This window comes from Apis dorsata, unplaced genomic scaffold (genome assembly GCF_000469605.1).
Source record: "Apis dorsata unplaced genomic scaffold, Apis dorsata 1.3 scaffold_598, whole genome shotgun sequence".
NCBI classification, from domain to species: Eukaryota; Metazoa; Arthropoda; class Insecta; order Hymenoptera; family Apidae; genus Apis; species Apis dorsata.
In genome coordinates, this window is record NW_006263802.1 from 544,712 (window position 1) to 560,272 (window position 15,561).

The window sequence follows — 15,561 nt, forward strand, 5'->3', positions numbered from 1 at the left end:
TTGTACATTACATGGTAAGATATTAATAAATTATGTAATATTTCTATGGTAATCATTATAATAATTATTTACTTTGAGATTTTAATCATTTATATTATTTTTTGTAATTATTTTTCCTCGCTTTATATTATTATTAACTTATTTAGTTATATTAGTATTAATACTATATTGTTTTAATATTGGAACAATAATTCTGTGTTAGAATAAAAAACTTATTTGAAGTGTGAATTAATATTTAAATCAATAAAGCAAAAACAGATTTCATTTGTATTCATCATTAAATAATACAATACAAATAATACTGTTTTCATTAATTATTATCGTAAGCTTTTAATACATTCAAATAACGTCCGCAATTACATTTGCTGTAATTAATTCCTATATTCTTTATATTCTTACTATATGTATCATTACATAATTTATATTGTTATAAATTTTTAAGAACTCTTTGCTTTATATAAATATTCTTTTTAAAACAAGTGTAAAAAGATATAACTTATTATTAACTATGCATTGATATAAAAATTAATATATTTCAATCAATAATTTTTATACTAATAAATTTATAATATATATTTGTAATTCACATTGCTCATTTATTCCTTATTAATTGAGATATTAAGTTTTCAATTCATTTTAATATTATTTATATTTTATCTTACATATTCGTTTGGTACAGATACACTTTTTCAATAAATTTTCAACCGAATCATATTTTCTATCGATTCTCATCTCAACTTTAGAATTTCCTCGACCAGAAGATTGTTAAAATAAAAAATTTAATGTAATAAGAATTAAAAAACAACAAAAATAACTACATTTCTAATTCCCAATGATAATAACATTTAATTTCCATTCATTCGTTTCAAATTTCCCGCTATCTCTCCATTAATTCTCACGCAACTTTCCCATCAATTACATTCTTCCGCTCGAGCGAATCGATCCGGCAATTTTCACCGCCGCCAAAGAAAGAACAACAGAACAGGCTGATCAAAATCAATTTTCCAACCCGAGTTGACATTTCGCGCTACGAGATCGACACGTCTCGCCGCGAAAAGGGCAATATGTATTTAATTCAATGTCGTTATCGTATCAAAGCTGGGAAAGGAAACTGTATGAATATGTATGTGTATTTAATATATGTCTCCTCATTTTTCCACTTTTTCCTACACTTAGCTCAGAGACACTTGGTCGAGAGTGGCGAACGAGGTCGGTTGTCTCTTTTCCTCGCGATAAGCGCCCTCTATTAACCCCTTTAAAACGTTGCCTTCATTGGCGCGTAATTGAAATGCAGATAGGCGGCGGCGAGATATCGTTCAAATTATTACGTTAGTCGTAAGTTTCAACAATTCCATTTTTATCCGATCCCCTGGTGTCGTGATTGAGTATGTCAATGGAATTATTTCTATGTCGTTTCGCCTATCCATGCTCGAAAAATTCGGGTAATATATCGAACATGAAATCGTTGCTCGATCGATAATATCGGAATTATATATTCAATTATAATTTGATATTTTGGATAACTCGTAAAGTATTAATTGGTAAGAAAATCAAAGTTTTCGATCGATCGTAGTAATTTATCATAATTTAATGGAATAAACTAATGCATTGCAATCTTAAAATATATTTCATGACATATTATATAGTGAAATCATTAAACTTATTCAATTTGAAATTTAACAATATTATTCAGAATATGATGAATTTGATCCAAGTGATATTAATTTATAATTTGTACAAAAATGTTTAAAATTACGATAAAAATTATTATATTTTTTTTAATATTTTTCATTTTTAATATTATTTAAAAGCATTTTATTTTACAGTTTAAACATTTCGAGTGAATTTTTCAAATAAAACTATTAGATAAATTCCTCACACGACAAGCAAGAACGACCAGTTAACGTGAGAAAGACGCGGTATTAAATTCCAACTTGGCTGAATATTGTAGGTGTGTACGAATTAACGTGAGTGCTGGGTGTGACTGGAACGTTTTAACAGGTACGAGGATCGCGTAATGTGAATATTTCAAATTGCACTAATTAGTCTTGGCCGAGGGTGGTCGTTCTTGGGATCTGGTAATGCGTAAAAGATGGTGGGTAGTGAAATAGAGTTGAAATAAACAGTGAAATTGAAATACATTCGATATAATTACAAAATATTTTTTCTCTTTTTTATCGGAATATTTTAAATGTTACTATAAATATTTTAAAATATATTTAACTAAAATATCTTTAAAAAATTATATAATAATTTCAAACGAATTTTTCTTCTTTTCTTTTTTCGATAATGATTTGATCTATAAATTATTATTAAATATATACATCAATATAAATATTAAAATATATATATATATATATATATAATATATTATATATATAAATATTAAAATATACATATGTAGAAATATTTAATACATTTAAATATAGACATAATTATGATATAATTATGTCTATATATATTTATGATTATATTTATAGATATGATTATATATATAGATATAATTATGATTACATTTTTAAAATTATATTTTATCAATTATTTATAATTTATTATTAATACGAATTTCGACGAAAATTTAATAATATTATTAATATAATATAATTAATTCAAACTTGGAAATAAAGCTGTTCTAATGATAACTAAAGCAATGTAAATAAAGCATTTGGAGAAAATACCGTTAACGAAAGAAAAATACACCGATGGTTTGTAATATTCTGTTCTGGGGATTTCTCTCTGCAAAACGAGCTGCACGATAAACATAATAATTGAGTATATAACGATGCTTTAATAGCACTGGTGGAAAATGATCTTCATCAAATATGAAGAGAGATCGCTATAAAAATGGATATTCAACGATAATATGTTATCTTTCTTCAATTGATTACGTCAAAAACTTGATGAATGGGCTTGTAACTTGAAAAAAATCGATATGAGCTGCGTTATTATTAAATCATTGTAAATGAAATCCACTTCTTTGAATGAAATGAGATCTATATGAAAATTTTGACAAAAAGAGTTACAAAACATTATAAAAAACTCAATTTCTTTTAATTAAACATTATTTAACAATTTATTTTTTATAGAATTGAAGTGAAGTTATTCACTTCATATTATTCAGTGAAGTTAATTTCGATCGAAGTTTTTCCATGTCTTTCAATAAACTTTTTTTCATAAAATAGAAAAGCATATTATTTATTTATATAATTAATAAAATAATAATAAAATAAAAATAATATAAATAATTTTATACAAATTATATTTAAATTTTAAATAGAGATTTTTATTTATCAATTAATTATCAATTAAATTAAAAAAGAAATTAAAAAATAAATATGAATATGAACTATGCTTTTCTTATCATAAGAATAACAATCTGTTTTTTCTTTACTATTTCTCTTTCGTTCCATTTCTCATTTTCAACAATTAATAATTATAAAAATTATTTTCTCGTTTTAATATAAATTCTTCGCAATAAATCCGTCATAATTAACCGTATTTACGATCGTTATAAAATTTCTTGTTTGTAAAAAGATTAATTTATACCAAGCTGTTTAATACAGTTACTTATTTATCCCTTGTGTATCACTGGATTTCTTTTAATTAAAGCAGACATTTCATTCTGAATAATCGCATTAATTCACCCTTTTTCTTCGTTTCATTTTAAGTAGACGATAAACAACGAGCTCGTAACTTTATCATCACTATAATTTTTTTATTTGCATAAACTCTCTTTCAAATTCTTAAACCATTATATTATTATATGCGAAAAATCATTCATAGACAATTCTACTTAGTCATTAAAACGAATGAATTTTGAAGAATATAACGAATTATATAATTAACAAATACAGTTTCATCAGTACGAAACAATCACGACGGAATATCAATATGGTTATCGTTTTATGTCATCATTTCCACATATCGTGGAAATTCATTTATCGTTGTGACACAAAACATGAATCTTGTGTATCCACGAATCTCGTACGTTTGATTAATGGATTTATGTTGCTTTTCAAATTTCAGATATTTATAGCATCGGCTGTAACAAATCGTAGATACGTTTGGCGAAGATTGCTCGTGGAAATAAAAAAAAAAAAAATAATAATAATAATAATAATAAAATATTGATCGACTTTCTTTCGTTTTTTTCGATAGTTAACCTTTTCGCCACGGCTAACGACTAGTTGTAACGTATACATACAAACGTGCAGGTCGTTAGCATTACGCCTGTGAACGATAAAACTGGAGCAATACAAGGTGTCTCGGCGCAACAAGGCAGGAAGTGATTTTACGAGGAAAGATAAGATGAAAGAGGGAATAAATTTTGCTCGTTTGAGTCTTCATTTTCAAAAGAAGAATTTATGAAAGTTATATATCGAGCTAAATAAATTGTCAAAAGGATAACAGGAGTGCAAAATTGTTAGTTAAATTAGATATGTCATTTGCATAATCTATTCAGATTTTTTCTTAACAATTTAATTATATTTAAGTTATAACATTATTTATAATACGTATTTAAAAAATATTGTATAATAATAACGTATCATCTAACGTTAAAAATCATTATTATTTTCTATCAAGTATTCTTCACAAGCAGAAAATATACTTTCAAAAAAAAAAATAAAAGAATCGTCAAAAAACATTAATTCAACTTTTCCTTAAAGTAGACAATATTACCCAATTTCCCGCGAAATCAATTTTCTATTCATCGATTTAATTCAAAAACTTTCACAACGAAGGAAAATAACACAGTGAATTTCCTTCAAACTTTCCCCTTTAAATTCACTCTTAATTAGTAACCTCTAGTCAAACCTCGCAACAAATCATCCCCCGATTATCGATCACTTGTTGAACGCGAGTATCAATTTGTAGAGGCGGCAAATTTCTATAAACCGGGTAATAATAATAATTTTCGTCCAACGGCCACGTGTAAATAACAATCATTCCTCTGTCGATTCGACACACATCTGAAACCAACTAATGCACGGTGGTGTAGCAGGCGTTCGAGCAAACGGCAGGAAAATCGCATTAGCCAAGTTTCGATAATCGGTTTTATATATCCGCCACCGGTGATTTACGGCATCGTGGCGGAATCAGCTTTCACACTTCTTCGTCTCGGGGCGTTTCCGGCCCGTGAGAAGGAAAAGTCGGTCATGAGGTGCACAGGATGTCTCAGGAAGGGTGATACAAAGCGGAGGATGACCGTACGTGTAAGAATAAGTCGAGAAAAAGGAATGGAATTTTGTCGTTTAAATTTTAGCCAATTTTTTATCACGATAAATTATCGGTAAAAGATTATAAAATAAAATTGTGTATTTAAATTCTCATCTTGGAAATTGAAAATATACAGTAAAGTAGTCAGATACTTATACTTGAATTTAAAAATTCAATTTCCTTGAAAATCTATAAATTGCAATGATTGAAAATCAAATCAATGGTTGAAAAACAAAAATTTGATTCTATATTTTATATTTTCATGTGTTCAGAATAATATATTAATAATATTATATTTAATTAATTCTTTTTGAGAAATTTTTTAAATGAAACCACAATCGAAAAAGTGTTATTCTTTTTTTATTCTTCTTCTTTTTTCGCTTGTATTACTCATCTTAACACTCTGCATAGAAAATCGATCGTGCATCGATCGTGATTGCAAACGATTTAAGCTTGGAGGAACAAGTGCTGTGTTTCGTCGTTCTATAACGATACGACTAGAGCCACGGTGACATCGAGGAAAACATGTGGCGTTATCGTTTCGGGTAGGTTATTACATCCTGACATTGATTCGGTCGATCCATGGATTATACTCGATGCCAAAAATACAGCTGATCTTTGGATAACACAAATTTAAACTAAAATGTTTCAATTGCAGAGAGATTTTTTTTTTAAATTTTGGAATAGCCGCGGGCTTATTTTGAATTGGTTTATTTAAATTGTTGTTGAAGTTAAATGATAAAATAGGATTATTGTAAAAATAGTTGATCTTTTATCATTTAACGATGAAGAAATAATATATATTTCAAGAAAATATTATACAAATTAATATTATAATAAATATTCAGTTAATATTACAAAAAACTTTTATCTAATTATAAAATTGATTGTTTATTATGTTTAATATTTTTTTAAAATCAAATATTTTTAATTTATTTTATTCTTCATAATATGTATCCAAACAAAAATAATTAGAAATATTCTGATAAATTTTGAAATTTTATCATTTTTATCTTAAATACTGTTTTCTTCTAAAACAATTCTAATTGTAATTCAATTACAATTAGAAATCTTTGTATTGATGATTTTTAATATTATAAAATATAATATTTTTAATATTTCTTATGTGACAACAGATAAATAGATATTTTTAGATATAGAATGTGAAAGATATAGGAAGAAAATCGTTGTAAATTATAGTTCTATTGCAAGAGGTACAAACAAAAGTATACAGTGCAGCTAGGCAAAAATAAATCTGTAGAAAACTTTCCACGATCAGAGAAAGGCCACGTAATACCTACTATAGCTCGAGATCGATTAACAGTAAAGGAAGTAAACAAAACCCCTTTATTTCTCGGAAGCAATTGAAGACTGAATTACCCTCTGGAAATACAGATTCGAATTGCGTATTTAGAGAAGCTGATTTGCATGGCCGAATAAGTTGGAAACGTATTAATGAAACGAATGCACATAAGAACAGCTGTTTTCGAATAAAAGATGTGTAAACAATGCTTTTTTCTTGCTTTCCAATTTTTTAAAAATTTCATTTGCATGAAAATATATTTGAAAAGAATAAAGAACGAGAGATATTTTAAAATTAACTGAAATTATATCTTACCACGAAACATGCGAATACAGAAGTAGTTTATAGAATATTCCATTTTATGATGAATTCTCAATGGAAGATAAATATATTAATATTCAAGGAAAATTTGAATATTAATATATTCAAATGTTTGGATAAGAATAATTGTGTATTTTATAATAATAATTGGAAGTATATTTCCAAAAGATTGTAAAGAATATTTTGAAATCAATAATATTTAAAAGATTTAACAATTAATTGTATTAGCTAATTAATATTCAAATATTTCTTTTAAATAAAATTATATAATTTTTAATATTTTGATTGATTGTTAGAAAAGAGACATCCTATTTATGCCAAAAAAAATTATTCATTTAAAAGATATTTTCACTTTAATATTAAATTTGTAAATATTATTTTTATATATATTATTTTTATATAATATTTTATATTAAATTTGCAAATAATAAATTTGTAAATATTACAAATATATTAATTATATTATTATATCGTATTAATTAATCAATATAAATATATAATGTAATCATCAAAAATCATAAAAACTAAACAGTTGCATATATATATAATATATATATAATTTATATAATTAAAAAATGAAGTAAAAAATTGAAATTAAAAGGAACAAAAAATAATTTTTATATATTTTCTATATATTCATTCGCAACAAATTATCTTTTCTCGACATTATTCACATTATATTTACATCTTTTCATACAATAAGTCATTTTCGAATAATTTTAAATCATAAGTAAAACGAAACATTGAATATTTATTTCATTGCATCTTTAATTTATTTATTTTAACTTATTCTTCGCATGCACAACGATAAATCGTGGCTTGACAACAGGTTCTTTAAAATCATATTTATTACCAACTTTTGAATTATATTGCTTCACTTTGAACAAGAAAAACCGTGTTTTCGAACAGTGTCAACTTATTTTCCATGGCAAATGTACTTCACCGAATCGATATTCGAAAAATTCAGCGTCACTTTCTGGAACGTCCGACGAAAATATAATGAATAATGATCATCGTTGACATATTTACGTGAAAAATAACATTAAAAAATGCAACTAAATTGTATGTATTTATAAAATATTCGAAACTGGAAATAAATAAATCGAAGGTAAATAGATATTCTTTTTCATTTCCTGTTTGAAAGAATGCTATTAACAGCAGATAATGAAAAATCGAAAATTCGCTGAAATTTATCGTCAACTTGTTGAATCTATAATGATACGATATGTATAATCATTGTATTTAACAATAATTTATATAAGAGAAAACAAATTCCACTTTTAAAGAAAAATCAATAAAACGAATATAAAGTTCGAATAGATATTCATTTCTCTGCAACATAAATAAAGGAAAATGTTTCCATAAATATAGATCACTATTTTATATTCTTATTTTTTAAATGAAATATTATAAAGTTTTAAATAAAATTAACAAATAATAGAAATGAAAATAAAATAAAATTACTATATTATTATATCTCTCTTTACATAATTTCAAAATTCATATAAATGCAAAAAGTGATATAAATTGTATTCAGTTGTCAGTAAATATAGTCACATTGGACAAACATTAAAAAAATGTAATTTATAACAACGAGCAATATAATCTTGAGGAAGAACGTGTTATAAAACAATGATTGGATACGAAATGCTCGACCATAAATTTGGCAACAAAATAATGGGAAATTTGGATAAGAACGATCTACAAAAGTTTTATCTCATAAGAAATAGTGACTTGAAAAATTGAATTTCTTCTCAATGCGTTACAAATCATTTGACAGCTAAAAAATTTTTATATTTCTCTAATCTAATAATCCCTTTTACTATTTTGCCACGTTTGTTTATGAATAATTGAATAATGCTTAAATTTATCATTTTGATTAATGTATAACAATTATGTTAAACACTAAAATAATAATAATATTTTATTAATAACAGTGTATTATTCAATTTTCCTTTATCGAAAAATTTATGTGACTAAGCATTTATTAAATATAATATTAAATATAATTATTATTATTACTAGAATATAAACGTTACTATTATTAGTAGATAAAGATACAATGATAATATAATGACAGGTAATTTTCATGCTGAACTAGTATAATTTATTATTATGCAAATAATAATTTTGAGTAAAGTTATTAATATTTCACTCGTGTTAAATTTAATTCTATAAAACCGATGATGTTGAAATTCAATCGGTAATATGTACTTACAATAATAATGCTAATCATCTTATAAAACATATGCCAATTAATCATGTTATTGTATTATTAAGCCTATTATAATTTGTCGTGTTGTAATAATTCAGATATAATAATTTCATTATGATAATAAATAATCTTTTTAAAGTCTTTGTTCATTTTAGAATTAATTAAATGCTTAAAGTTAAAGATTGAACTAATTCTTTAAATTTTCAAATGTGTGTTCAATCGATACACAATTTTATTTCAAAAAATCGAAACTTGAATGAAAATAAATTTCATAATTGTAATCTATATTACATAAATGAATTGCAATGAAAATTATTATGTATATAATTATTTTTTTATTTTTTTTTTTAAATTTAAAAAACAGTTAATTTTTTTCACTTAACATATTTGTTCTTTTATTTCAGATATTATTATAAAATTGATCAAAAAATTATCTCATTTTTTTTATTATAATTATATTAATAATTATATTAATTATATTTATTATATTAATAATTTTTTTATTCTAATTTAATACTATTTTAACATAAGAATAATTTTCTCTTAGATATTTTAGATTAGTATAATAATCTTTTTTACTTTTTTACTTTTTTACTTTTTTTTTACTTTTACGTTATTTTACTTGATGTAAGATTTAAGTATTTCTTTTTTATTTCGTATTAATCCTAGTTCAACGTTCATTTTAATCCCGACGATGACTGGAAGAACGAGTTCTTACGAATTTTTACCTGGAAAATCGTGACTAATAAGATTAACACTTCCTACGAACTTTCCTTACGTTATCTTTGGCAGAGAATCGAAAGAGACCAGATTCTCCTGTCGATAGGTATGATTTACCAGCAACACGGGTATAATCGATTCCTCTGTTCAACCGGTTATATTTAGTTTTAAGCTATGGAAACTCACAGATGCGAGATATTATTGTATCGATGAAAATATTTACGTCAAATTCGCTATTATCATTGTTCGAAACATTTATTGAGAACTATGGTGGTTGTTTGTGAAATAAAATTCATTCAAAAATACATATAAAATATATAATTCTTAAATAATTTTGGCAAATATAATATTTTATTTATTAGAACATAACGAGCTACAGAGATCGTGAAGATTTTATGTATTTTTAAATAAGAATAAATATCAGAATAAATATATATTTATTGCATTGAATTGTAATTCAATCGAAATAATATCGAATTAATCAAAAATGTTTTTTCATTTTTAAAAATGAGTAAAAACAATGAATATATCTTTGGCTAAAAAATATTGAAAATAATTATTAAAATACAATTATTGAAAATATTTATTTAAAATAATTATATTTTATCAATTTGCATTTCAATTATCAACATAATGAAATTACCAGAAACGTATGTGAAAATAAGAATATATTTACTTGAAAAATAATACGAATATAAAGAATTTTTTTAAAAATACATGTTTATTATGTACAATATACACGTATAAATTAATAATTTCAATATCAAAAATATATTATAATTAAAATATCTACGTATAATACATTCATAAAATCAATATTTCAAATAATAATTCAATTAATTAAAATGTGTATTATTATTACAAAGAAATATATGCAAGATAAAATATATGAACATCGGAAATTTCATTTATCAATTAGATAATCAAACAATCTTTACCACAGAGAAAAGAAGTAATATTCGTATTCTATATTACAAAAATTTAATGTTTTTAATTCTTTTATTTTTAAAAAGAAACTTTTCAATAAAACTTTGTGAATATGTACACAATAATGGATTACATATTCTAAGTTTCAATAATAACATGAGATAGAACAAAATTTTAAATTAAAAAAATGTTTTTAATGCTCTATTATTCTGTTATGAAAAATATCTTAAATATCTTTAAATCTGAAATTATTTTTAAAATTGTAAAAACTTTTTGAAATTTAATTTCATTCTCTCAAAGAGATTTCCTGTCGACACAAACTTTCACGTAAAATCAAAATTTTCATGTAAGATAAATTTTCTTGGAATATAGAGTACGAATATTTCTGTATGTAATATATGAATCAAATGTTGGAAATCATTTATACAAATTAGGGAACAAAATTTTCCTAACTCGATAAATTATTTTATATTTTTATTATTTCTTCACATATGAATGAAATATGATACATGCATATTTGTATTCGTCATTCGTTCAGCATAGCAAAATGATTCACGAATAGAAACGAGAAAAGAGAAAAGTTTTGTATCAAGAAATCGCGAAATCCGAACGTATCATCGGTGTGTCTATCGATCCTCCTTTGACTCGTCATGAAAAATGTACATCTTTTAACACAAATGATAAATGACCGTAGCCGATTGGCGGCTCCCGTAATTTATTCACGTGTAATCCATTGTTTCCACGGGTGTATTAATATTCATTGCTCTAGGTCGCAAACAAAAAGATGAAAGATTAATCGTGAAGTTCTATTTTCTTCGACAACGATCGAACGTAAAACTAAAAATTGATATTGGAACACTGTTGCTAAATTATCTCTCAATATTATTATTATTATTTTCTTTAATTTCTCTTTCATATTTATTCGTGGAATAATGAGCACCTTTAATTTCTCATAATAATTACATCTCAATTTAGAATTTCAATACGTAGAAAGCATGCAGATAATAGCTAATTCAATCCTTTAAAGTCTGAATTATGCTGAAATCTTCTTTTTACCACAATTTGCATACGATAAAACGTTCTTCTTACGAAGCTAAATATGATGCCAATAAATTCTCTAACCATTCTTATAATATTGGAACACTAACTAAAAGAGAAACATGAATTTATACTTCAAAAAAATAACACGTGCAAGTATTTATTCTAAGAATATTTAATTCAAGACGGCATTCTAATTTAAGTGAGTACTAAAAGATACTATCGTTAGACAATGAAGAATTAAAAGAAGATTGAAAATAAATCAATAAATAAAAATGCAAATAGAGAAGATCAGAATATAAAATATAAATATAAAATAAAAATATCGAGATAATTTTATTTAAATAAGTTTTACGCGGCATCCTCTGGCTTATATCTTATAAAGTTCCTATTTTCCATGAAAAATTCGCAAGTAGTTATTGTGATCGAATGTCAATAACGATACCTCAACGGTGATACGAATATTCACTCGATATCTCGCGCAGTAAAGCGAGTAGAGAGACTTGACGTGATACCTGACGCGTTTAATAAGACCATGCACCTTATTGCTCCCTGATCCACACGTATTCGCGAGGATGACAGCGCTCGGTTTAAACTCTTTAACCGTTCCAACTGCTGACATAGTGTCTCAATAATCATAACAAAAAAAAAAAAAAAAAAAAAAAAAAAAAAAAAAAAAAAAAATAACTTCACGTGAAATAAAATGTGTTTATTTGAGAAGACTTCCTTTTTGAATAAATTAGATTTGAAAACTTATCGAGTATATGTCAATTTGATTAATTTTTCATTATTTATGAAAATAAATAATCAATAGAAGAATATTTTACGTGCAAAAATAAATATGAATCGAAGAATAAAATATTTAAATTTTTGAAACAAAATCGAGTATACTCAATTTTTAGATATTAAGTGTATTTTCTAATTTTATTTCTTCAATATGATCTTTAAAGTGAAAAAATTATTTTCCATATTTTTTCAGATCTAAAATAATTTTCAATGTATATGAATAAAATAATTTTATTCATCTGTACATAGAGCATATGTTTTTCATTTTTTAAATTTTTATTCGAATTAATTAAAAAATATTATTTATTTTTTTATTATTATATTTTAAAAAATATTTTAAAAAATACAAAGTGTCAAGATAATTTTTCTGAATTAAATTTCTCTTTATATCAATTCTTCTTTTCTCTTTACATTAGAAAATAGTCAAATTTAATTCTATATTTTCATACATTTTTAAATAATTTCGATTTTCTTAAAAACAAATCTTTTCATCTTCACTTTCTCTCTGAGAATACCGAGACATTTTATGCAATAATAGAGCAAGAAATAAATGGAAAAAATTTGAGCCACGCTTTTTACGAATATCATCTAGCCACGCGCGAAATACTATTGATCCCTTCACAGGTGGCGCAGACTTAAGCTTTTCATTCGATCTATCACCAATCCTGAAAGACGTGCGCCCTTTTAATGCATCATCCCCTACCACATCTTCTCCACTACCACACATGAATCAATATGGAAATTTAAATTGGAATATTTCTGCTCTCTGAACTATATTTTTGCTCCATTTTCATTGTTTCGACGAGGAAAGTGAAACAGATTGTGCCTGTTCATAGAAAGCATCCATAAGTTTGTTTCACATGCAAGATGGTTAAACGACATTTCGACTTCCTTTTGAGTAATCTTGTAACAGATTGTACTGAATGATCGATGCATTCGGCATCGATCATTTTATAAATATCGCGCTTTTGACAAGAATTCATTTGAATCCATAGTCATTATTTTGCGATTCAAAGGTAACTGAGACGTTTGCTGCTTTATTAATATTTATATTTTAATATTTCTTTATTCGAATGTTTTCTTTGAACGCGAGTTACAGACAGGACTCAAACGCGTCGAGTTGAACGGAAGAGTTTTTAAATAAATTTTATCAATGAAAGAATTGTCAATGAAGAATTTCAATGAATATACATTTCTGAACATGTATTATATTATTTTAAGTCGATAATTTTAAAGTCTGTCAGATTTAAAGAATTGTGTCTTTTGGATATGTATTGTGAATTAAAATGAGAAATATGAACGTTTGGGATTATGATGTAAAAATAATTATTAATAATAACTTATTAATAGAAAGATAGATAAGAAAATAATGAAAATAATATTATTAATAAAATTTTTCAAATCATACAAGATACTACCATACCAATTTCTCAAATCTATTACTATAATTAGTTTAATAAATTATCCTTCATTTATATTCATCGATAATAATTAATCGAATAATACATTTATACAATACATGAACACTTTACATTTTAAATTAATACATCCTCTAAATAAAAAATTAAATAATTTCTCGTAGATATATTTAGACGTTAAATTAAATATAATAAACCTCGGTCGATCATCTTATAATACAAAGAGTAGTAAAGTGAACAAATGCATTGCAATTTTCAGTTCGTATTACGACATTCTACTTCGTCGACTATAATCATATCGGACAAGAGAACCAGTTTGCCGGTTATTTTTAATAAGCCGCTGTCGTACGTAATGAAGTCTCCGCGACTGGTACATATTTCATGAAATTTATTCATTCGCCACAATTCGAGTCAAAAATGCATCAAATTCGAGATATGAAATTTCTTTTCTATCAAGCAATACTCGTTTCGATTGTTAAGAGCAAGCAATCGTAACTCGGACGTTGTTTCGAAACTGATTTTTTTTAATCTGAGGAATCTTATTGACAAAGTCACCAGAAAAATATAAATCGATAAAAAATGATTCAAGAATGGAAGAAGGAGGACAGATCGCAGTGGTGAAAGCCCAATTGAATTTTATTAGATTGATGAATATGAATTGTTGCTTCTTTAAAGTTGAACGATTAATATCATTCATTAGATTTTATTTTATTATTAATTTTTATCAATCGGGCGTTTAAAATAATTGATTTTTAAAGTTTTTAACAAAAGAACTAAGAAGAAAACATTGTTTATCTTGATTTAGGAATACTTATAACTTAATTTTTTTGTAAGATATAAAAATATAGAAAGATAGAGAGATTAATTTTGCTTTTTTTATTTATTTTTTATTTATTTTATAGGAAAAAAATTTATAATAATAAATGCTAAAATCTCTGCGAGTTTTTATGAATAATTAAAATATTTAGTAATTTTTTATGTTATATAATAAATTTAAATTTAAAAAAATTGTTACAGAAATTACTAAATATAAATTTACTGTGTAGAAAGAAAAAAGAAACATTTATTATTCGTCATTAATTGTTTTAAAAAGAAGTCTATAAGAAATATATGCAAAGATCCTTCAAATTCTAGAACGAAAATTGCTTAAAAATTTTCAATAAAATCTAGTTTTTTCTTATTAATATAATATATTAATATTAATATATATATTAATATAGAAAAAAATATAGAAAAAAATCATCTTTGCTCATATTTTATATTAATAAATGTTTCTAACTGTGTTTAAAAATAGAAAATTTCCAATATTAATTTTTAATGCGACGTTCTTATATATTTTTACACCGATTGAAAACATTTCAAGCATAAAACCACCATATTTTTTTTTCATTATTACAACAACTAACCTACTATATAATTTTAATTATTTTAATTTCACTTCGAGAAACGACCATTCACTATACCCTGATACAAAGATACATTCGCGTGGTTGCATCTCGTTTCCTGAAGCTATCGCGGATCTTGTGCGAATTGGCAGGCAACCCTTTGCAATAATTAGACACCTGCGAGGCCGCGTCTGTAATTCGAATCACCATCTACGTCTTTGAGGAAGACAC

The 15,561-nt window shown here is 24.9% G+C and overlaps 1 protein-coding gene and 1 long non-coding RNA gene across 2 annotated transcripts in view; both read right to left on the reverse strand.

Moving 5' to 3' along the window:
* Positions 1–15,561, reverse strand: part of LOC102680671 (leucine-rich repeat and immunoglobulin-like domain containing-NOGO receptor-interacting protein 4) — a 448,888-nt gene that overhangs the window by 319,763 nt on the left and 113,564 nt on the right. The window lies entirely within an intron of this gene.
* The window catches only part of LOC116186315, a 26,030-nt gene that overhangs the window by 7,268 nt on the left and 3,201 nt on the right, over positions 1–15,561 (reverse strand). The window contains exon 2 of the long non-coding RNA XR_004151279.1: positions 4,965–4,970. This is a non-coding gene — a long non-coding RNA (uncharacterized LOC116186315). The remainder of the gene's footprint in view (positions 1–4,964; positions 4,971–15,561) is intronic.